At 49.3% G+C, this 24823-nt stretch overlaps 1 protein-coding gene across 2 annotated transcripts in view; it reads left to right on the top strand.

Annotated features, from left to right (window-relative positions):
• Window positions 1-24823, top strand: part of PODXL2 (podocalyxin like 2) — a 103823-nt gene that overhangs the window by 7593 nt on the left and 71407 nt on the right. The gene's annotated exons all lie outside the window — the stretch shown is intronic.

Raw genomic sequence — 24823 nt, 5'->3', positions numbered from 1 at the left:
GAAACTGGGTGTCTCCCTAGTATTAGGAATGCTCAGATGGAAAGAAGCGAGATGTTGTGATTTAATACGTAGAGAACCCGAAATGCTGTTGCTAAGGGCAACAGCAAAACCCTAAAGGGTTACCAACGGGTGTGGCAGTAAACTCCTTGGTCAGAGATGGAATAATAGACACAAGGAGAGTCTCCACAATCCTAGTCCTCACTTGCAGTGCACTGGTTCAGTTTACTGCCACTAAACTGACACCTGAACACCTTGCACAGCGAGAGAGGATTTTGGCAGGCAAGTCTGAGAATACAGCCGCAAACTTGCTAGGTTCACAGAGTAGCAAAAGAACCCCAGCAGGTTAAACGACTGACTCCAGTCTTACTGCTAGGTCTGGATTGGCAGAGTGTAATACCAAATCCCAAGGCCTATTTGCAGTAAGCAACAAACAAATACAAAGTTTACACAGTACTAGCTAGCTTTCAGGAACTGACTAACCAACAAAGATTCAGCAGCATCTGCCTAACCTGAGAAGAGGGTTTATATAGCAGGTGCTGTCTACGCCCCACTCAGACCTCACAGACTGTGAGCACAAAAACCAGCACCGGATCCCCTGCCGTGCACAGAGCCTGTAACTACTGCACAGCAAAAGACCCAAACCGGAGTATCAGCTACGCTCAGGTTACTCCGCTAGCACTTGTCTCTCGGTTGCCATGACGACGTGGCAGCACAGAGCAGGAGACCCTAACAGTACCCCCCTCTGACGAGGGGTCAAAGAACCCCTACCACCGGGTTTATTGGGGAACTGCGAGAAGAAAGAGCGTAACAGTCTGGGGGCATGAAGATCACAACTGCGCACCCACGACCGCTCCTCCGGGCCATACCCCTTCCAGTGCACCAAAAATGACAGCCGACCCCGAACCATCTTGGAGTCAAGAATCCTTTCAACAACAAACTCCCTCTGGCCACGTATCAGAAGAGGGGAAGGTCTTCCACTGGAAGAAGGATTACTAATCGCCCGTTTTAAAAGGGAACAATGAAATGTTTTATTGATACCCAAAGAACGGGGTAGATCTAACTGAAATGCCACCGGATTGATAACCCTAGTGATCTTATAAGGACCGATGAACCGGGGGCCTAACTTATGAGATGGCTGTCTCAACTTCAAATTCTTGGTAGACAACCAGACGAAGTCTCCTAATTTGAAGCTGCAGGGTCTTTTCCGCTTATCAAAAACCCTTTTGGTCACTAATGACACAGACACAAGGGCTTTCTTCACTTTCCTCCAAATACCTCTAAGGACCGAAACCACAGAGGAACCACCAGGCGTGGAGTCCAGGGGGTCAAAAGAATTGGCCTTAGGATGATGCCCATACACACAAAGGAAGGGAGAGATCCCTGTAGCAGAGTGAGCCGCGTTGTTATAGGCAAACTCCGCCATGGACAGATGAGCAACCCAGTCAGTCTGACACTTGGAGACATAACACCTGAGGAATTGCTCCAAGGACTGGTTCACCCTTTCAGTCTGCCCATTAGACTGCGGATGGTAGCCTGACGACAAGCTGACAGAAATCTGGAGATCGGAACAAAATGCCCTCCAGAATTTGGCCACAAACTGGGATCCGCGGTCAGAGACCACATCAAGTGGCAACCCATGGAGGCGCACAACATGCAGCATAAATAATTCAGACAGGCGTCTGGCCGATGGCAGCCCAACCAATGGAACGAAGTGCGCCATCTTCGAAAACCTGTCAACGACAACCCAGATGGCTGTCAACCCCGAGGATTTGGGCAAGTCCACCACAAAATCCATTGAAATGTGGGTCCAAGGCTTAGATGGAATAGAGAGTGGATGTAATGGGCCAACAGGAACCCCTCTAGGAGTTTTATTTCGGGCACAGATGTCACATGCCCGAACCCACTGATCCACATCCCTAGCCACCGAGGGCCACCACACCGCCCTAGATAGCAACTCCCGAGTTCTGGCAATACCCGGGTGACCTGCCGACTTCTTGGCATGGAATTCCAGGAACACTCGCTGTCTTAACCTAGGAGGCACAAACAAAAGACCTACCGGAAGGTCTGGAGGAGCCTGCTCCTGTGCTCTAAGGACTAATGACAAGAGGTCCTGGGTAATGCCCACTTTAATACATGATGGGGACACAATGGGCAATGGCTCCTCGGTGGTCTCCTGAATTGGAGCAAAACTCCGCGAGAGCGCATCAGCCTTGATGTTTTTTGACCCAGGGCGATATGTTATCAAAAAATTAAAGCGAGCAAAAAACAAAGCCCATCGTGCCTGCCTGGCATTGAGGCGCTTCGCTGACTCTAAATATGCCAAATTCTTATGGTCGGTGAGAATTGAGACCACAAACTTAGCCCCCTCAAGCCAGTGTCTCCACTCCTCGAGTGCATCCTTAATAGCCAACAATTCCCGGTTACCCACGTCATAATTCATCTTGGCAGGCGAAAATTTACGGGAAAAGTAAGCACAGGGATGAAGGCGATTATCAGACACCCCCATCTGAGACAGCACTGCCCCAATACCCATCTCAGAGGCATCCACCTCCACCACAAAAGGACGCTCTGGATCTGGGTGTCGCAGCACCTTGGCCAAGACAAATGCCCTTTTGAGACGGGCAAAAGCCGCTTTGGCCTCACAAGACCAGTGAGCAACATCCGCCCCTTTCTTAGTGAGTGCCACCAAGGGCGCCACTATAGACGAAAATCCAGCGATAAATCGTCTATAAAAATTTGCAAAGCCCAGAAAACGCTGAAGCGCCTTCAAACTAGTGGGCTGCACCCAATCCAGGACTGCCTGTACCTTGGAACCCTCCATTTGGAAACCTTCTGGGGAGATAATATATCCTAGAAATGCGATTTGCTGAACTTCAAATTTGCACTTCTCCAGCTTCGCCCCAAGCCGGTGGTCTTTGAGTTTCTGGAGGACTAAGCGTACATGCTTCTGATGTTCCTCCAGGGAATGGGAGAAGATTAGGATGTCATCTAAGTATACAACTAAGAATCTATCCAAATATTCCCTGAGCACATCGTTCATGAAGTCCTGGAAGACTGCCGGGGCATTACAGAGCCCAAAAGGCATCACCAAATATTCATAATGCCCTGAGTGGGTATTAAAGGCAGTCTTCCATTCATCCCCCTCTCTTATTCGGATTAGATTGTACGCACCGCGTAGGTCAATCTTAGAAAAAATGGTGGCAGTACGAAGCTGGTCAAACAAGACCGAAATGAGAGTTAGTGGGTATGAGTTTTTAATCGTGATACGGTTCAATTCCCTGAAGTCGATGCAGGGTCGCAATGAACCGTCCTTTTTACCCACGAAGAAGAACCCCGACCCAACTGGAGACTGTGAAGGTCTGATAAATCCCTTAGCCAAGTTCTCGTGAATGTACTCTGCCATAGCCTGAGTCTCAGGACGTGACAGGGAGTACAACCTGCTCTTGGGAAGCTTAGCATTCGGCAACAAATTAATGGCACAGTCATAGGGGCGATGGGGAGCTAGTACCTCTGCAACTCTTTTGGAGAACACGTCCGCAAAATCTGCATAACATCCTGGCAATCCTGGCAAACTTAGCTGCGAAAGCCTGACTGGAAGGCTCAAGCAACTCCTGAAACAATCAGTACCCCAACTAAGAATCTCCCCAGAGGGTGGCTTCGGCGGACATGGAGTAGCACACAGGCTGTGTGTCTCTCCAGCTACCTCATCCTGATTCACCATCCTGTGTCCCCCCCTGGGCCTGCAGTGCACCCCAATACCTGCAGTACAGTGTGGAGGAGCCCCTGTGCCACTTTGGGACCCGTCTGCCCGCTATGCGCTCCAGCAGAGTGTTTATGGTGTGCCGGGGCCCGGGCCTGCTGGAACACGTGGGACGCCGCCATCCTGGTGCCCGCGCTGAGTGTCTGCATCCGGCTCCAGTCTTGAGCGCTGCTCACACCCGGGTCCGCGGCTTCCCTTCTGCCGTCGTTGTGGAGACTGTGGCGGGCGCCTCTCCTGCCTTGCTCCCGTCTCTGCCTGGGAGCGTCTGCGGGCGGTCCACGGCCGCGCCGCCGTCACGTGACCCGCTGCCGTTCTCCTTGCTCCCTCCGGCGGCCCAGGCCTGTACCCTCCGGCTCCTGCACTGACATCCTGTGTCCTACTGCTGGGGAGGAGGTGCACGGCACGGCTGAGTGCTATAAGTGCCTGTGCCCTCCCCATGATATAACTGCTGCCCTGCTGAGCTCTGCTCCAAACGGGGACGGGGAACAGTGTGCTATTAACCCTTGGAGGGCCTCAGTGTTGCTCAGTTTCAGCTCCACAGGACATATTTAATTTAATCCAGTTCTATGCTGCATGTGCCCCATATGCTGAAGGGGGAGTAAAAATATTTTTATATCCTGTTGCATTTGTTCATTCTGTGCTGACAGAGGCTGATTCTTCCGATATCATACATGTTCACTGGTCAGTTTTGATATACTATACTTACCCGCAGGCAGCGACTGGACATTCCTGATATACTACATTGAATTCTTCATTGGCCGCCCCTGGACAGTTCTTGATATACTATTTTCTATACTTCTTGCTCCCTGCCGTCCGCTCGGCTATAATGGTCAAACCGCATCAGTCTGCCGCGGCTGCGGCGAAGTTAGAGAAGTTTGCCAGAAATCCGCCGACACGGTCCCAACAGGGGGGGGAGGTGCGGTCTACCTCGGCACCGCCTTCTCCGTCAGCTAGCTCCTCATCTGTGGAGGCCACCGATGCTGCTTTGCAAAAGGTGCTGGATGCCGTTACGGCCAGTGAAGCCCGCTTGGCCGACAGGATCGGTCAGGTCCAGGCGGACTTATCCATTATACACCAAGACCTTCAGCGGGTGCGAGAGAGGGTCGGTGAAGTTGAGACGCGCACCTCCACGCTGGAAGACACAATTACGCCTCTCGGTAGACGCACTTCTGCTCTGGAGTCTCAGATGATGGAGGTACATAAAAAGATGACAGATATGGAGGGGAGATTGCGGCGAAATAATGTCCGTTTCGTCGGACTCCCGGAAAAAGAGGAGGGTGCCTCCCCTGAAAAATTTCTTGAACGGTGGCTGCTGGATGCGTTTGGAGCGGAGGAGTTCACCTCACACTTTGCAGTGGAACGAGCCCATAGGGTCCCGATGCGCCCATTACCTCCAGGGGCACCTCCTCGTACGTTTATTGCCAAACTCCTTCATTATCGGGATAGAGATGTGATTCTGAGACTGGCCCGCACTAGGGGTCCCCTTAAGTGGAATGGTTCCCCGGTTTCAGTTTTTCCGGATTTTGCTGTCGACGTCCAAAAGGACAGAGCTCAGTTTGTCCCTGTGAAACGCAGGCTGCGTGAACTGAATATCCCCTATGCCATGCTCTTTCCGTCTAAACTGCGGGTGGTCTCGGATGGTGAAACAAAATTCTTCATGACCCCTCGTGAAGCATCAGTGTGGCTAGACGGACGCTTTCCGGCACGGCGGGCATTAGCCGCTGATTGAACTTATGCATTTGATCTCTCTACTTGCAAGTATACTGTTTCTTTTATGCCTGCTATGTTATGATTATATTGGCTTGGGAAGGATGTATAGTTGTTTGTGGATATGTTGTTTATGACTCCCTGCGAGATGTCAGTTTGGCTGGATAGACGCTTTCCGGCTCGGGGAGCGGTGGCCGCTGTTTGCAATCCTGTATGTGATTCCTCAGCTAGTCAATACGCTACTGCTTGTCTTGTGCTGCTATGTTGCTCACGTTAGGGCTTTCTGCAGCCCTTATGGGCCTTCACTGGGAGTGGATGGCTCTGTGGAGACGGGCGACTGTTAGACGTTGCCTCTACGCTGATCTTGGGCCTTAGGCTCTCGGTGATTGCTCTGCCATAAAGTATTTAAGGGGTAGACGGTTATTTAGTTGGGGTGGGTGTAACGGTCCAGGGGGGGATTGGTTTTGTTTTGAGTTTAGCTGGGGGATTCTCCTGTCTTAAGGTCATTATATTCTTGGCCCCTTTAGTGGATATAGGAATTTGATCTTGGTTGGTATTGGCGGAGTATGTTACGGTGCTCTCTGCCTTAGCTGTTATTGTTAGTACTTAGGGTGTTTTGTTGTTAGGGAACCAGGTATGCTGCTAGTTTTAGGTGGTATACGGGGTGGGGGTGGGGGTTACTTTAGACTGTTAGTATTGATGTGTTTTCATTTTTTGCTGTGCAATGTGCTTATTTCCGCTATGTCTATGTTGCAACTAATTGCGGGCATATCTTCTTTAATATTCACTGGCGGTGGCTGGCCGCGGGCGCTCTGCAATATTACAACAATGGCTTTGGTTAAGTTACTGTCGTGGAACGTGCGGGGGATCAATGACAGAATTAAACGCTCCTTGATCCTTCGACAGATTAAGCTTTATGCTTCGGATATTATTTGCCTGATGGAAACTCACTTACTGGGTACCAAGATTATGTCCTTTAAAAAACCATGGGTGGGATGGGCTTACCATTCTATGCATACTGCAGCGTCCCGGGGAGTGTCGATCCTAATTAGGAAGTCTGTTCCCTTTGCGCTTGATTCTGTGCAAACGGATCAATGGGGTAGATATGTATTTCTCAAGTGCAGAATTAACTCCGTCCCCCTGTTATTGCTGGCTGTGTATGTGCCCCCTCTATACTCGCACGACGTTCTTAAAAAGGCGTCTGCCTTTATGGCCGCTTCCCCTGGGATAACTGTTATCTGTATGGGGGACTTCAACAACGTTTTAAATCACGAGTTGGATAGGTTGTCCGGGGCGTCCTCCAATCCACGGCCCAAGCATTCCCCATTTGCAGACACTGTGTCGGAGTTGGGTCTGATCGACCCCTGGAGATTGAAGAATCCTGATTTGAGGCAATACTCATGTTTTTCACGCTCTCACTCTTCCTTCTCTAGGATAGATCTGGCTCTTCTGTCCCGGGAGCTTTTGCCCAAAGTTCAAAGTGTCAAATATGAGACTAGGGGTATCTCGGATCACTCCCCTATATCGTTACATATTGACTTAAACTGTCAGCGAGGCCAAGCAGTGTGGAAATTTAATCCCTTTTGGCTGACGCATATGGGTGAGGGATCCGAATTGGAGGCTAGCTGGTTAGAATTCTTTGTTATGCATGATGACACCTCGGATGTGACTCTGCTATGGGACACTTTCAAGGCTTTCTTGAGAGGAACATTGATTAAACGGGTAGGGAGTCTTAAATCCTCCTTTAAAAAAGGGGTATCTCGGATCACTCCCCTATATCGTTACATATTGACTTAAACTGTCAGCGAGGCCAAGCAGTGTGGAAATTTAATCCCTTTTGGCTGACGCATATGGGTGAGGGATCCGAATTGGAGGCTAGCTGGTTAGAATTCTTTGTTATGCATGATGACACCTCGGATGTGACTCTGCTATGGGACACTTTCAAGGCTTTCTTGAGAGGAACATTGATTAAACGGGTAGGGAGTCTTAAATCCTCCTTTAAAAAACATGAGTCTGAATTGGAGGCCCGGGTGGTTGCTTCAGAGGTGACGTATGTGCGGGATGGCTTGGACGCCTCTAAGTTGGTGTGGCTCCATGCGCAGGGTGAATGGAAGGATTACCTGTGGGGGAAAACCCAGCATAGACTTCTCTTCTCCTCGCATGTCCAATATGCTACTGGGGATAGACCAGGTTCTTATTTGGCCAATCTTGCAAGGGGTGACCGTTCCTCTCATACTGTAGTGGAGATTTTGGATTCAGCTGGGTCGGTGCTAGACCGCACCCCACAGATCGTGGCGGAATTTGTCTCATACTATCAGGCACTATATAGTTCTAAATTGACCTGTTCCCCAGTAGAACTGTGTGACTACTTGGATGGAGTCCACTTGCCCCATATCTCCAGTGAGGCCAGGGCCCTTCTAGACGCTCCTTTGTCGGTGGAGGAGATTGAGCTTGCGATATCTGCCTCCCCCGATGGTAAGGCCCCTGGCCTTGATGGCATCCCATCAGAACTGTACAAGAAACATACAAAATTCTTTGCCCCTCGGTTGCTTGAGTTGTTCAGTGAAATTTTTGCCCAAAGTGCGCTTCCCCCGTCTATGGCGGAGGCTTTGATTATAGTGATTCCCAAGCCAGATAAGGACCCCAGGAGGGTTGAATCCTACCGTCCTATTTCCCTGCTGCCCACGGATATTAAAATCCTGACCAAGGTTCTAGCTTCCAGACTTGGCCGGGTTATCTCTCAAATTATTCACCCTGACCAAACGGGCTTCATGCCTGGCAAGTCCACTGCTGTGAATTTGAGGCGCCTGTTCACTCATTTCCAAGTTTCTCGGGAGGAGGACTGCTCTGCCGTTATAGTCTCCTTAGATGCCGCAAAGGCCTTTGATTCGGTGGAGTGGGTCTTCCTCTGGGAGGCTATGAGTAGATTTGGTGTGGGCCCCAACTTTATCAATGATGTTAAATTATTATACTATCAGCCCATGGCCAGAGTCTCGGTGAACGGGTTTATTTCGGACTCCTTCCCCCTATCCAGGGGAACGAGGCAGGGCTGCCCTCTGTCTCCGACTCTGTTTGCCATTGCTATTGAGCCACTAGCATGTTTGATTAGGGCAACTCGGGATGTTGTGGGTATTAGGGTTGGCGCAAGAGAGGACAGGATAGCGTTATACGCTGATGACCTATTGCTCTTTGTGGACGACTACGTTTCCTCCTTACCTAAACTCCTTGACTTAATAACTGACTATGGACGTTTCTCCGGGCTCAAAATTAACTGGGATAAATCCACCATTACTCCACTTAGAGGCCCGGTCTCGGAGGCCTCAGTGATCCAAACCCCCCTTAAATGGGTAGAGTCTTTCAAATACCTGGGTATATGGGTGTCGAATGACCCTTGTACCTATGTTTCCCTTAATATCATGCCGCAGATGAGGTATCTTCGCTCGAAGGTCAGGGTTTGGGGGTCTTTGCCCCTGACTGTTACTGGCAGGGTCAATTTGGTAAAAATGGTATACTTGCCAAAACTCCTTTATGTTCTCCAGCAATCCCCTATATATATTAACTTGAAGACATTTAGACAGATTGACAGTTTGCTCTCTTCTTTAATATGGGCCAGCAGGAGAGCGCGGTTGAGACTTGACGTCCTTTCCAGGCCGAAAGTGCTGGGAGGCTTAGCTCTCCCTATATTTCGATTTTACTATTATGCCGCGCAGTTGGCACATATATGGGAGTGGGTGAATGCCCCGGATGCTCTCACTATACACTCACAAATGCTTTTGCAGGTCTACCCTGCCGGCACTCCATTACAGATGCTTCTTTGTGGGAACCCTAACTTGTCCAAGATCCCTATAATAAGACAGGCCGTCCTCATATGGAAACAGGTACATGTTATCCTACTAGGCCAGTGTATTGACCCTGATACTCCTCTGGACAATGCCCTTGGCTTCCCAGAATTGGCTTCGCTGCGGACTGGGGCGGTGTGGGGGAGGTGGGGAGTGACGTCCCTGGGACACTTATATAACGATGGTATACTGAGGTCCTTCCTGCAGCGTCAACAGGATTACAGTATACCCTCTTCACATTTCTACCGATACCTGCAGCTGCGACATGCACTTAACGCACAATTTCCCGATACTCCTCCAATGATTGCTGACTCCCCGGTCAAGTCTCTCCTGCAGTCCCTGGGAAGCGGGCATTTGGTGTCCAACATTTATACAAGCATGCTTCGGTCTCACTACTCTGACCCGTTGTCCCTTCTCAGGAACAAGTGGGAATCTGACTTGGGTGCCATCTCTGATGAGATCTGGGAGGGTGCTTTATGTTCTCCACGATTATCCACTACCACCACTAGATATCAACAAATCCAACTGTTTATAATACACAGAGTATATATGACGCCGGTGCGTTTGCGACACATAGCGGGTACCCACTCCTCCAGATGTCCTAAGTGCGATAGTCTGGATGCAGACTTTTGGCACATTATCTGGCTATGTCCTAAGGTAGCCGTATTCTGGTCGGGTGTTGCTGACGCCCTGGTGTCAACGGGTATTCCCTCGTCTGTATGCTCCCCGACGACATGTGTGTTATCTGCTGTGGAGGAGGATGCCCTGGACCCCCCTGCCAAACGATATGTAATTAATCTGTGCGGCCTGGCTAAGGTGTGTATCGCCAGGCTTTGGCTAGCCAAAGATGCGCCCACACTACGGTCCTGGGTCTCACTTGTAAATGATACGGCCTCTCATGAGAAATATGTATACTTAGCTAGGAAAGCGGAGAAAAAATATCAGGACCTGTGGGGTAGATGGCTTGAGTCCCCGCTCTCTGGGACCCGGGGGCGTCTGAGCACCCGCTACTGAGGGCTACATGTCCCCTGGAGCCCACGGTCGGCCATTCCCGTGCCAGTGCTATAGCTCTGTGATCAGCTCAATATTTATGATGTGTTGCCATAGACGACCATGTACAGCATACATTGTTCTATAAGCTTCATGTTAACATGTGATATTGCTTCTAACTTTTCATTTATGTCTCGGAATGTAAGCCTGCACCTGTTTACTGTGATAACTGTGTTAACTGGTCCCTACTGGACATGGGAATCTGCGCATTCCCTGGGTTGGGGATCTGTTGTGGGTTTGCGTTGTTTTTTCTTTGTAATTTTGTTTAATGAAAAACAGAAAATCAATAAAAAAGTATTGAATAAAAAAAAAAAAAAAGAATCTCCCCAGAGACCCAGTCAAATTGAGGATTGTGGGCCCTTAACCAGGGTAACCCCAACACCAATGGGGCAAAAGTACAGACAGTCACATAAAAGGACAATTTTTCAGAGTGTGTGGCTCCAATAAACAAAGAAATCTGGCTAGTGCAAGAGGTAATTTTACCCTGGGATAATGGTTCCCCGTTTAACCAACAAATCTCAATTTCCGATGCCAAGGGTACTAAGGGAACAGAGTGTTTCAGGGCGAATTGGCGGTCCATAAAAACCCCGTCGGCCCCACTGTCCACAAAGGCCTCAGTCTTGACAGTTTGACCGAGGATCTTCAAGGTCACCGGAATGATAAAAGTCTTCTTGGGAAATTCTGACTTCTGGCCTGACAGGATATTTCCCATCACCCTCAGGCCCTGAAGTTTTCCGGCTTTTCTGGGCATGATACTACCACATGACCTTTATTCCCACAGTACAAACATAACCCCTGCTGTCTCCTCCGCGTCTTCTCATGCGAGGAGAGGCGGGTAGCCCCAATCTGCATAGGCTCCTCGGAAAATTCCTCAGAGTCTGAGGTTCCCTTGGGAAAGAAGGAAACCTCGGTCTCCCTTTCAAGCCTGCGCTCTCTCAGCCGTCTATCCACCCGAATGGATAACTGCATGAGCTGATCCAAGCTATCAGGCAAGGGATATTGTACCAGTTGGTCTTTTAACTGGTTAGAAAGACCTCTTCGGTACTGGTGTCTCAGGGCTGGGTCATTCCACTGGGTATCATGGGCCAACCTCCGAAACTCCGTACAATAAACCTCAACTGGCCTTCGCCCTTGCTTAAGGATCGAAATCTGAGCCTCGGCTGAGGCCGTCTTGTCAGGGTCATCATACAACATGCCCAGTGCCGTAAAAAAAGCATCAACACTTTTAAGCGACGGACAGTCAGGCTGCAACCCATATGCCCAGACCTGTGGGTCTCCTTGTAGCAAGGAAATCACTATGCCCACCCGCTGAATCTCCGACCCAGAAGACTGAGGCCTAAGTTGGAAATATAGCTTGCAGCTCTCCTTGAAACAAAAGAACTGCGAGCGATCTCCAGAAAAACGATCCGGGAGATTTACTTTCGGCTCCTTAACCCCTGAAGGTACTGCTGCTGCGGGAGCTCCGCCAGCGGCCTGCGAGGTATGCATTTTAATGGACGAATCATTAAATTGTCGAGTCAGGACCTGCACCTGATCGACCACCTGTTGCAAAGTATTTTGAGGGGTATGCTCCATATTCCCACAAAATTTCAACAGGAGTATTAGGCTGCTGAATATGTTATGCACACCAGTGCCAGCAGGAATGTACTGGTGTCTGAACGGAGAGGGATGCAAAACAAATGAACTCACAGACAGACTGGGGAATATGACATTACATACACAGAAGGTGATAGGGTAACAAAATAAACACAAAGTGAACAGAGAAGCCCAAAGGCTAAGAAACTGGGTGTCTCCCTAGTATTAGGAATGCTCAGATGGAAAGAAGCGAGATGTTGTGATTTAATACGTAGAGAAACCAAAATGCTGTTGCTAAGGGCAACAGCAAAACCCTAAAGGGTTACCAACGGGTGTGGCAGTAAACTCCTTGGTCAGAGATGGAATAATAGACACAAGGAGAGTCTCCACAATCCTAGTCCTCACTTGCAGTGCACTGGTTCAGTTTACTGCCACTAAACTGACACCTGAACACCTTGCACAGTGAGAAAGGATTTTGGCAGGCAAGTCTGAGAATACAGCCGCAAACTTGCTAGGTTCACAGAGTAGCAAAAGAACCCCAGCAGGTTAAACGACTGACTCCAGTCTTACTGCTAGGTCTGGATTGGCAGAGTGTAATACCAAATCCCAAGGCCTATTTGCAGTAAGCAACAAACAAATACAAAGTTTACACAGTACTAGCTAGCTTTCAGGAACTGACTAACCAACAAAGATTCAGCAGCATCTGCCTAACCTGAGAAGAGGGTTTATATAGCAGGTGCTGTCCACGCCCCACTCAGACCTCACAGACTGTGAGCACAAAAACCAGCACCGGATCCCCTGCCGTGCACAGAGCCTGTAACTACTGCACAGCAAAAGACCCGAACCGGAGTATCAGCTACGCTCAGGTTACTCCGCTAGCACTTGTCTCCCGGTTGCCATGACGACGTGGCAGCACAGAGCAGGAGACCCTAACAGGTTCCTATAACTCATCTGCCCTTCTTGGGTATGATTCTGGATACAGACCAGAAATGGGTTTACCTTCAGATAGAGAAGGCCCAGGAACTCATGACTCTGGTCAGGGACCTATTGAAACCAAGACAGGCATCAGTGCATCACTGCACTCGAGTCCTGGGAAAAACATTCCCTTCAGCAGGTTCCATGTGAGGACTTTCCAATGGGACCTACTGGACAAGTGGTCCTGGTCACATCTACAGATTCATCAGTTGATCACCCTATCCCCCAGGGCCAGGGTATCTCTCCTGTGGTGGCTGCAGAGTGCTCACCTTCTAGAGGGCCGCAGATTCGGCATTCAGGACTAGATCCTGGTGACCGCGGATGCGAGCCTCCGAGGCTGGGGAGCAGTCACACAGGGAAGAAATTTCCAAGGTCTTTGGTCAAGTCAAGAGACTTGTCTTCACATCAACATATTGGAACTAAGGGCCATATACAACGCCCTAAGTCAAGCGGAGACCTTTCTTCGCGACCAACCGGTTCTGATCCAGTCAGACAACGTCACCGCAGTAGCTCATGTAAACCGCCAAGGCGGCACAAGGAACAGAGTGGCGATGGCGAAAGCCACCAGAATTCTTTGCTGGGCGGAGAATCATGTAAGAGCACTGTCAACAGTGTTCATTCCGGAAGTGAACAACTGGGAAGCAGACTTCCTCACCAGAAATACGGAGCGTGGAGACTTCATCAGGAAGTCTTCGCACAGATTGCAGTTCGGTGGGGACTGCCACAGATAGATAGGATGGCGTCCCGCCTCAGCAAAAAGCTGCAGAGTTATTGCGCCTGGTCAAGAGACCCTCAGGCAGTAGCGGTAGACGCCCTAGTGACACCGTGGGTGTTCCAGTCAGTCTATGTATTTCCTCCTCTTCCTCTCATACCTAACGGTTGAGAATAATAAGAAAAAGGAGGAGTGAGAACAATCCTCATTGTTCTAAATTGGCCACGAAGGATCTGGTATCCGAATCTGCAGGAAATGCTTACAGAAAATCCGTGGCCTCTTCCTCTAAGGCAGGACCTGTTGCAACAGGGCCCATGTCTGTTCCAAGACTTACCGCGGCTGCGTTTGAAGGCATGGCGGTTGAACGCCGGATCCTAGCGGAAAAAGGCATTCTGGATGAGGTCATTCCTACGCTGATAAAGGCTAGTAAGGACGTGACATCTTAACATTATCACCGTATCTGGCGAAAATATGTTTCTTGGTGTGAGGCCAGGAATGCTCCTACGGAAGAATTCCATCTGGGCCGTTTCCTTCACTTCCTACAAACTGGAGTGAATTTGGGCCTAAAACTTAGGCTCCATTAAGGTTCAGATTTCGGCCCTATCCATTTTCTTTCAAAAAGAGTTGGCTTCTCTACCAGAAGTTCAGACGTTTGTAAAAGGAGTGCTGAGTATTCAACCTCTTTTTGTGCCTCCGGTGGCACCTTGGGATCTTAACGTGGTGTTAAGTTTCCTAAAGTCACACTGGTTTGAACCACTTAGAACGGCGGAGTTAAAATATCTCACGTGGAGGGTGGTCATGTTATTAGCCTTGACTTCGGCTAAACGTGTGTCAGAATTAGCGGCTTTGTCACATAAAAGCCCCTATCTGGTTTTCCATATGGATAGAGCAGAATTGCGGACCCGTCCACGATTTCTGCCGAAAGTGGTTTCATCTTTTCATATGAACCAACCTATTGTGGTGCCTGTGGCTACTCGTGACTTGGAGGATTCCGAGTTCCTTAATGTGGTCAGGGCTTTGAAGGTTTATGTAGCCAGAACGGCTAGGGTCAGGAAAACAGAGTCGTTGGGGTAAATTTACTAAGAATCGTATTTTCCCGTTTGAGGTCAAAGTTCAATCACGAATGACATCGAAAGTGTAAATATGCAACTTTTTTAATTGATTACGACTAATTTACTAAGCTGCCGTATTCTGCATTTTCGGTTTTTCCGATGTCGATGTCATTCGTTTTTTTAGGCAGTGTTTTACGTGAGTGACTTGTAAAACACTGCCGACTTTAATACAATGAATCTCGGCCGGATCTGAGAGTAACGTGCAGGGCTTCATTGTGCACCTTGTAAAAAAAAATAAAAAAATGTTTAAACTTTAAAAAAAAATTGCGTGGGGTCCCCCCTCCTAAGCCAAACCAGCCTCGGGCTCTTTGAGCCGGCCCTGGTTGCAAAAATATGGGAAAAAAATTGACAGGGGTTCCCCCATATTTAAGCAACCAGCACCGGGCTCTGCGCCTGGTCCTGGTTCCAAAAATACGGGGGACAAAAAGCGTAGGGGTCCCCCGTATTTTTGAAACCAGCACCGGGCTCCACTAGCTGGACAGATAATGCCACAGCCGGGGGTCACTTTTATACAGTGCCTTGCGGCCGTGGCATCAAATATCCAACTAGTCACCCCTGGCCGGGGTACCCTGGGGGAGTGGGGACCCCTTCAATCAAGGGGTCCCCCCCCCAGCCACCCAAGGGCCAGGGGTGAAGCCCGAGGCTGTCCCCCCCATCCAATGGGCTGCGGATGGGGGGCTGATAGTCTTTGTTGAAAGTAATGAATATTGTTTTTAGTAGCAGTACTACAAGTCCCAGCAAGCCTCCCCCGCAAGCTGGTACTTGGAGAACCACAAGTACCAGCATGCGACGGAAAACCGGGCCCGCTGGTACCTGTAGTACTACTACTAAAAAAATACCCCAATAAAGACATTACACACACACCTTGAAAGTATAACTTTAATGCATACATACACACCACCATATACACATACTTACCTTATGTTCACACGAGGGTCGGTCCTCTTCTCCAGTAGAATCCATGGTGTACCTGTTGAAAAAATCCTACTCACCAAATCCAGTGTAGAGGGCTCCTCGGGTAATCCATTTGTAATCCACGTACTTGTAAAAATAAAAAAACGGGACACCCGACCACGAACTGAAAGGGGCCCCATGTTTTCACATGGGACCCCTTTCCCCGAATGCCAAAAACCCCCTCTGACTGATGTCTAAGTGGGTTTCTTCAGCCAATCAGGGAGCGCCACGTTGTGGCACCCTCCTGATCGGCTGTGTGCTCCTGTACTGTATGACAGGCGGCACACGGCAGTGTTACAATGTAGCGCCTATGCGCTCCATTGTAACCAATGGTGGGAACTTTGTGGTCAGCGGTGAGGTCACTTTCGGTCACCCGCTGACCTCAAAGTTCCCACCATTGGTTACAATGGAGCGCATAGGCGCTACATTGTAACACTGCCGTGTGCCGCCTGTCATACAGTACAGGAGCACACAGCCGATCAGGAGGGTGCCACAACGTGGCGCTCCCTGATTGGCTGAAGAAACCCACTTAGACATCAGTCAGAGGGGGTTTCTGGCATTCGGGGAAAGGGGTCCCATGTGAAAACATGGGGCCCCTTTCAGTTCGTGGTCGGGTGTCCCGTTTTTTTATTTTTACAAGTACGTGGATTACAATAAGAATTTACTTACCGATAATTCTATTTCTCGTAGTCCGTAGTGGATGCTGGGGACTCCGTAAGGACCATGGGGAATAGCGGCTCCGCAGGAGACTGGGCACAAAAGTAAAGCTTTAGAACTACCTGGTGTGCACTGGCTCCTCCCCCTATGACCCTCCTCCAAGCCTCAGTTAGGATACTGTGCCCGGACGAGCGTACACAATAAGGAAGGATTTTGAATCCCGGGTAAGACTCATACCAGCCACACCAATCACACCATATAACTTGTGATCTAAACCCAGTTAACAGCATGTTAACAGAGGAGCCTCTAGAAAAGATGGCTCACTACAACAATAACCCGATTTTTTGGTAACAATAACTATGTACCAGTATTGCAGACAATCCGCACTTGGGATGGGCGCCCAGCATCCACTACGGACTACGAGAAATAGAATTATCGGTAAGTAAATTCTTATTTTCTCTAACGTCCTAAGTGGATGCTGGGGACTCCGTAAGGACCATGGGGATTATACCAAAGCTCCCAAACGGGCGGGAGAGTGCGGATGACTCTGCAGCACCAAATGAGAGAACTCCCGGTCCTCCTCAGCCAGGGTATCAAATTTGTAGAATTTTACAAACGTATTTGCTCCTGACCAAGTAGCTGCTCGGCAAAGTTGTAAAGCCGAGACCCCTCGGGCAGCCGCCCAAGATGAGCCCACCTTCCTTGTGGAATGGGCTTTTACAGATTTTGGCTGTGGCAGGCCTGCCACAGAATGTGCAAGCTGAATTGTACTACAAATCCAACGAGCAATAGTCTGCTTAGAAGCAGGAGCACCCAGCTTGTTGGGTGCATACAGAATAAACAACGAGTCAGATTTTCTGACTCCAGCCGTCCTGGAAACCTATATTTCCAGGGCTCTGACAACGTCTAGCAACTTGGAGTCCTCCAAGTCCCTAGTAGCCGCAGGCACCACAATAGGTTGATTCAGGTGAAACGCTGAAAACCACCTTAGGGAGAAACCGAGGACAAGTCCTCAATTCCGCCCTGTCCGAATGGAAAATCAGATGAGGGCTTTTACAGGATAAAGCCGCCAATTCTGACACGCACCTGGCCCAGGCCAGGGCCAACAGCATGACCACTTTCCATGTGAGATATTTTAACTCCACATATTTAAGTGGTTCAAACCAATGTGACTTTTGGAACCCAAAAACTACATTTTGATCCCAAGGTGCCACTGGAGGCACAAAAGGAGGCTGTATATACAGTACCCCTTTCACAAACGTCTGAACTTCAGGGACTGAAGCTAGTTCTTTTTGGAAGAAAATTGACAGGGCCGAAATTTGAACCTTAATGGACCCCCATTTCAGGCCCATAGACACTCCTGTTTGCAGGAAATGTAGGAATCGACCTAGTTGAAAATTCCTCCGTCGGGGCCTTACTGGCCTCGCACCACGCAACATATTTTCGCCAAATGCGGTGATAATGTTTTGCGGTTATATCTTTCCAGGCTTTGATCAGGATAGGGATGACTTCATCCGGAATGCCTTTTTCCTTCAGGATCCGGCGTTCAACCGCCCTGCCGTTAAACGCAGCCGCGGTAAGTCTTGGAACAGACAGGGTCCTTGCTGGAGCAGGTCCCTTCTTAGAGGTAGAGGCCACGGATCCTCCGTGAGCATCTCTTGAAGTTCCGGTTACCAAGTCCTTCTTGGCCAATCCGGAGCCACGAATATAGTGCTTACTCCTCTCCATCTTATAATTCTCAGTACCTTGGTTATGAGAGGCAGAGGAGGGAACACATACACTGACTGGTACACCCACTGTGTTACCAGAGCGTCTACAGCTATTGCCTGAGGGTCCCTTGACCTGGCGCAATACTTGTCGAGTTTTATAAACATGTGGAAGACTTCTGGGTGAAGTCCCCACTCTCCCGGGTGGAGGTCGTGTCTGCTGAGGAAGTCTGCTTCCCAGTTGTCCACTCCCGGAATAAATACTGCTGACAGTGCTATCACATGATTTTCCGCCCAGCGAAGAATCCTTGCAGCTTCTGCCATTGCCCTTCTGCTTCTTGTGTCACCCTGTCTGTTTACGTGGGTGACTGCCGTGATGTTGTCCGAATGGATCAACTCCGGGTGACCTTGAAGCAGAGGTCTTGCTGAGCTTAGAGCATTGTAAATGGCCCTTAGCTTCAAGATATTTATGTGAAGTGATGTCTCCAGGCTTGACCATAAGCTCTGGAAATTCCTTCCCTGTGTGACTGCTCCCCAGCCTCGCAGGCTGGCATCCGTGGTCACCAGGACCCAGTCCTGAATGTGCGGCCCTCTAGAAGATGAGCACTCTGCAACCACCACAGGAGAGACACCCTTGTGCTTGGTGACAGGGTTATCCGCTGATGCATCTGAAGATGCGACCCAGACCATTTGTCCAGCAGGTCCCACTGGAAAGTTCTTGCGTGGAATCTGCCGCATGGGATTGCTTCATAGGAAGCCACCATTTTTCCCAGAACCATCTCATTGATGTACTGAGACTTGGCTCGGTTATAGGAGGTTCCCGACTAGCTCGGATAACTCCCTGACTTTCTCCTCCGGGAGAAACACCTTTTTCTGAACTGTGTCCAGGATCATCCCTAAGAACAGAAGACGAGTCGTCGGAATCAGCTGCGATTTTGGAATATTGAGAATCCAATCGTGCTGCCGCAACACTACCTGAGAGAGTGCTACACCGACCTCCAACTGTTCCCTGGATCTTACCCTTATCAGGGAATCGTCCAAGTAAGGGATAACTAAAATTCCCTTCCTTCGAAGGAGTATCATCATTTCGGCCATTACCTTGGTAAAGACCCGGGGTGCCGTGGACCATCCATACGGCAGCGTCTGAAACTGATAGTGACAGTTCTGTACCATAAACCTGAGGTACCCTTGGTGAGAAGGGTAAATTGGGACATGAAGGTAAGCATCCTTGATGTGCCGAGACATCATGTAGTCCTCTTCTTCCAGGTTCGCAATCACTGCTCTGAGTGACTCAATCTTGAATTTGAACCTCTGTATGTAAGTGTTCAAAGATTTTAGATTTAGAATCGGTCTCACCGAGCCGTCCGGCTTCGGTACCACAACAGTGTGGAATAATACCCCGTTCCCTGTTGCAGGAGGGGTACCTTGATTATCACCTGCTGGGAATACAGCTTGTGAATGGCTTCCAAAACTGTCTCCCTGTCAGAAGGAGACATCGGTAAAGCCGACTTTAGGAAACGGCGAGGGGGAGACGTCTCGAATTCCAATTTGTACCCCTGAGATATCACCTGAAGGATCCAGGGGTCTACTTGCGAGTGAGCCCACTGCGCGCTGAAATTCATTGAGACGGGCCCCCACCGTGCCTGATTCTGCTTGTAAAGCCCCAGCGTCATACTGAGGGCTTGGCAGAGGCAGGAGAGGGTTTCTGTTCCTGGGAACTGGCTGATTTCTGCAGCCTTTTTCCTCTCCCTCTGTCACGGGGCAGAAATAAGGAACCTTTTGCCCGCTTGCCCACGAAAAGACTGCGCCTGATAATACGGCGTCTTCTCATGTTGAGAGACGACATGGGGTACAAACGTGGATTTCCCAGCTGTTGCCGTGGCCACCAGGTCTGAAAGACCGACCCCAAATAACTCCTCCCCTTAATAAGGCAATACTTCCAAATGCCGTTTGGAATCCGCATCACCTGACCACTGTCGTGTCCATAACCCTCTACTGGTAGAAATGGACAACGCACTTAGACTTGATGCCAGTCGGCAAATATTCCGCTGTGCATCACGCATATATAGAAATGCATCTTTTAAATGCTCTATAGGCAATAATATACTGTCCCTATCTAGGGTATCAATATTTTCAGTCAGGGAATCCGACCACGCCAACCCAGCACTGCACATCCAGGCTGAGGCGATTGCTGGTCGCAGTATAACACCAGTATGTGTGTAAATACCTTTTAGGATGCCCTCCTGCTTTCTATCAGCAGGATCCTTAAGGGCGGCCATCTCATGAGAGGGTAGAGCCCTTGTTCTTACAAGCGTGTGAGCGCTTTATCCACCCTAGGGGGTGTTTCCCAACGCACCCTAACCTCTGGCGGGAAAGGATATAATGCCAATAACATTTTAGAAATTATCAGTTGTTATCGGGGGAAAACCACGCATCATCACACACCTCATTTAATTTCTCAGATTCAGGAAAACTACAGGTAGTTTTTCCTCACCGAACATAATACCCCTTTTTGGTGGTACTCGTATTATCAGAAATGTGTAAAACATTTTTCATTGCCTCAATCATGTAACGTGTGGCCCTACTGGAAGTCACATTTGTCTCTTCACCGTCGACACTGGAGTCAGTATCCGTGTCGGCGTCTATATCTGCCATCTGAGGTAACGGGCGCTTTAGAGCCCCTGACGGCCTATGAGACGTCTGGACAGGCACAAGCTGAGTAGCCGTCTGTCTCATGTCAACCACTGTCTTTTATACAGAGCTGACACTGTTACGTAATTCCTTCCAACAGTTCATCCACTCAGGTGTCGACCCCCTAGGGGGTGACATCACTATTACAGGCAATCTGCTCCGTCTCCACATCATTTTTCTCCTCATACATGTCGACACAAACGTACCGACATACAGCACACACACAGGGAATGCTCTGATAGAGGACAGGACCCCACTAGCCTTTTGGGGAGACAGAGGGAGAGTTTGCCAGCACACACCAGAGCGCTATATATATACAGGGATAACCTTATATAAGTGTTTTTCCCCTTATAGCTGCTGTATCTTTAATACTGCGCGTAATTAGTGCCCCCCTTCTCTTTTTTTAACCCTTTCTGTAGTGTAGTGACTGCAGGGGAGAGCCAGGGAGCTTCCCTCCAACGGAGCTGTGAGGGAAAATGGCGCCAGTGTGCTGAGGAGATAGGCTCCGCCCCCTTATCGGCGGCCTTATCTCCCGTTTTTCTATGTATTCTGGCAGGGGTTAAATTCATCCATATAGCCCAGGAGCTATATGTGATGCATTTTTTGCCATCCAAGGTGTTTTTATTGCGTCTCAGGGCGCCCCCCCCCCAGCGCCCTGCACCCTCAGTGACCGGAGTGTGAAGTGTGCTGAGAGCAATGGCGCACAGCTGCAGTGCTGTGCGCTACCTTGTTGAAGACAGGACGTCTTCTGCCGCCGATTTTCCGGACCTCTTCTGTCTTCTGGCTCTGTAAGGGGGCCGGCGGCGCGGCTCTGGGACCCATCCATGGCTGGGCCTGTGATCGTCCCTCTGGAGCTAATGTCCAGTAGCCTAAGAAGCCCAATCCACTCTGCACGCAGGTGAGTTCGCTTCTTCTCCCCTTAGTCCCTCGATGCAGTGAGCCTGTTGCCAGCAGGTCTCACTGAAAATAAAAAACCTAAAACTAAACTTTTCACTAAGCAGCTCAGGAGAGCCACCTAGTGTGCACCCTTCTCGTTCGGGCACAAAAATCTAACTGAGGCTTGGAGGAGGGTCATAGGGGGAGGAGCCAGTGCACACCAGGTAGTTCTAAAGCTTTACTTTTGTGCCCAGTCTCCTGCGGAGCCGCTATTCCCCATGGTCCTTACGGAGTCCCCAGCATCCACTTAGGACGTTAGAGAAAAATGGATTACCCGAGGAGCCCTCTACACTGGATTTGGTGAGTAGGATTTTTTCAACAGGTACACCATGGATTCTACTGGAGAAGAGGACCGACCCTCGTGTGAACATAAGGTAAGTATGTGTATATGGTGGTGTGTATGTATGCATTAAAGTTATACTTTCAAGGTGTGTGTGTAATGTCTTTATTGGGGTATTTTTTTAGTAGTAGTACTACAGGTACCAGCGGGCCCGGTTTTCCGCCGCATGCTGGTACTTGTGGTTCTCCAAGTACCAGCTTGCGGGGGAGGCTTGCTGGGACTTGTAGTACCGCTACTAAAAACAAGGGCCCTCATTCCGAGTCGTTCGCTCGGTAATTTTCTTCGCATCGCAGTGAAATTCCGCTCAGTACGCATGCGCAATATTCGCACTGCGACTGCGCCAAGTAATTTTACAATGAAGATAGTATTTTTACTCACAGCTTTTTCTTCGCTCTGGCGAACGTAGTGTGATTGACAGGAAATGGGTGTTACTGGGCGGAAACACGGCGTTTTCGGGGCGTGTGGATAAAAACGCTACCGTTTCCGGAAAAGACGCAGGAGTGGCCGGAGAAACGGGGGAGTGTCTGGGCGAACGCTGGGTGTGTTTATGACGTCAAACCAGGAACGACAAGCACTGAACTGAACGCAGATGCCGAGTAAGTCTGAAGCTACTCTGAAACTGCTAAGTAGTTTGTAATCGCAATATTGCGAATACATCGGTCGCAATTTTAAGAAGCTAAGATACACTCCCAGTAGGCGTAGGCTTAGCGTGAGCAACTCTGCTAAATTCGCCTTGCGAGCGATCAACTCGGAATGAGGGCCAATATTCATTACTTTCAACAAAGGCTATCAGCCCCCCATCCGCAGCCCATTGGATGGGGGGACAGCCTCGGGCTTCACCCCTGGCCCTTGGGTGGCTGGGGGGGGGGGATTGAAGGGGTCCCCACTCCCCCAGGGTACCCCGGCCAGGGGTGACTAGTTGGATATTTGATGCCACGGCCGCAAGGCACTGTATAAAAGTGACCCCCGGCTGTGGCATTATCTGTCCAGCTAGTGGAGCCCGGTGCTGGTTTCAAAAATACGGGGGACCCCTACGCTTTTTGTCCCCCGTATTTTTGGAACCAGGACCAGGCGCAGAGCCCGGTGCTGGTTGCTTAAATATGGGGGAACCCCTGTCAATTTTTTTCCCATATTTTTGCAACCAGGGCCGGCTCAAAGAGCCCGAGGCTGGTTTGGTTTAGGAGGGGGGACCCCACGCATTTTTTGTGTGAAAAATTATAACATTTCCCACCCCTTCCCACTGAAAAACATGCACGGATCTCATGGATCCGTGCATGCCTATACAAACACGGGATAAAAAAGCAGGTCTGGTTTTTTTTAGCACTTTTTCACGATTTGTATTTCATCACGGCAGTGTTTGGCTATTGTCGGCAGTGTTTGTGTTTTGCACTTTTTAGTAAATTCCCGATTTCTACCAAATTGCAGGCGTATTTGACCGATGGTGTATTGATTCGTGATTTTTTCCTAGGACTTCCAAAATATTACGAATGCCCTCATCACTGCCGTGATTTTTGCTTAGTAAATTACCGAGATGACACTTTGAAGAAAAAACGGCATCTCGGTCAAAATCGGGACCTTAGTAAATATACCCCGTTGTTTATCCTGTATGCTTCCAACAAGCTTGGTGCTCCTGCTTCAAAGCAAACTATTGCTCGCTGGATCTGTAACACGATTCAGCAGGCTCATTCTGCGGCTGGATTGCCGCTGCCAAAATCAGTTAAGGCCCATTCCACTAGGAAGGTGGGCTCTTCTTGGGCGGCTGCCCGAGGGGTCTCGGCATTACAACTTTGCCGAGCGGCTACTTGGTCAGGTTCAAACACTTTTGCAAAGTTCTACAAGTTTGATACCCTGGCTGAGGAGGACCTCTTGTTTGCTCAATCGGTGCTGCAGAGTCATCCGCACTCTCCCGCCCGTTTGGGAGCTTTGGTATAATCCCCATGGTCCTTACAGAGTCCCCAGCATCCACTAGGACGTTAGAGAAAATAAGATTTTACTTACCGGTAAATCTATTTCTCGTAGTCCGTAGTGGATGCTGGGCGCCCGTCCCAAGTGCGGACTTCTTCTGCAATACTTGTATATAGTTATTGCTTCAATAAGGGTTAAGTTATGGTTGCATCAGGGTTTGACCTGATGCTCTGTTATTTGTCATACTGTTAACTGGTTGTTATCACATGTTATACGGTGTGATTGGTGTGGCTGGTATGAATCTTGCCCTGGATTACCAAAATCCTTTCCTTGTACTGTCAGCTCTTCTGGGCACAGTTTCTCTAACTGAGGTCTGGAGGAGGGGCATAGAGGGAGGAGCCAGTGCACACCAGAACCTAAATTCCTTCTTAAAGTGCCCATGTCTCCTGCGGAGCCCGTCTATTCCCCATGGTCCTTATGGAGTCCCCAGCATCCGCTACGGACTACGAGAAATAGATTTACCGGTAAGTAAAATCTTATTTTTGCACTGATCAGTGGTGAGAGTTCCCAAGATCCATCCTGTATGTAAGAAAAGAAAATCTTAAAGTTGACAAAAGGGGGTTAATATTTTTTTCCGGCCACTGTAGGCGTGTTTGTAAATTTCTAGCATAATCCGCCGAGACACAAGCCTGCCCATTGGTGATATTTATGTCCATGGACCATTATGTAGTATGTCCCTAATGATAAAATTGACGGAAACATGCTACACCTGGCTGAGATATGTAGTAACAATAAATCGTATCTCTCGTTAATATCATAGATTTGCTATGCACTAAGATATGTAAAGCCGTTTTTCGTTTGTGATCTGATATTTAAAAAAAACACATATTTTTTAAATTTGTTT

The sequence above is a fragment of the Pseudophryne corroboree genome, chromosome 9, assembly GCF_028390025.1.
Source record: "Pseudophryne corroboree isolate aPseCor3 chromosome 9, aPseCor3.hap2, whole genome shotgun sequence".
Classification (NCBI taxonomy): domain Eukaryota; kingdom Metazoa; phylum Chordata; class Amphibia; order Anura; family Myobatrachidae; genus Pseudophryne; species Pseudophryne corroboree.
Note: the sequence above shows the minus strand (reverse complement) of the source record. Positions and strands in the feature narration are given on the sequence as shown.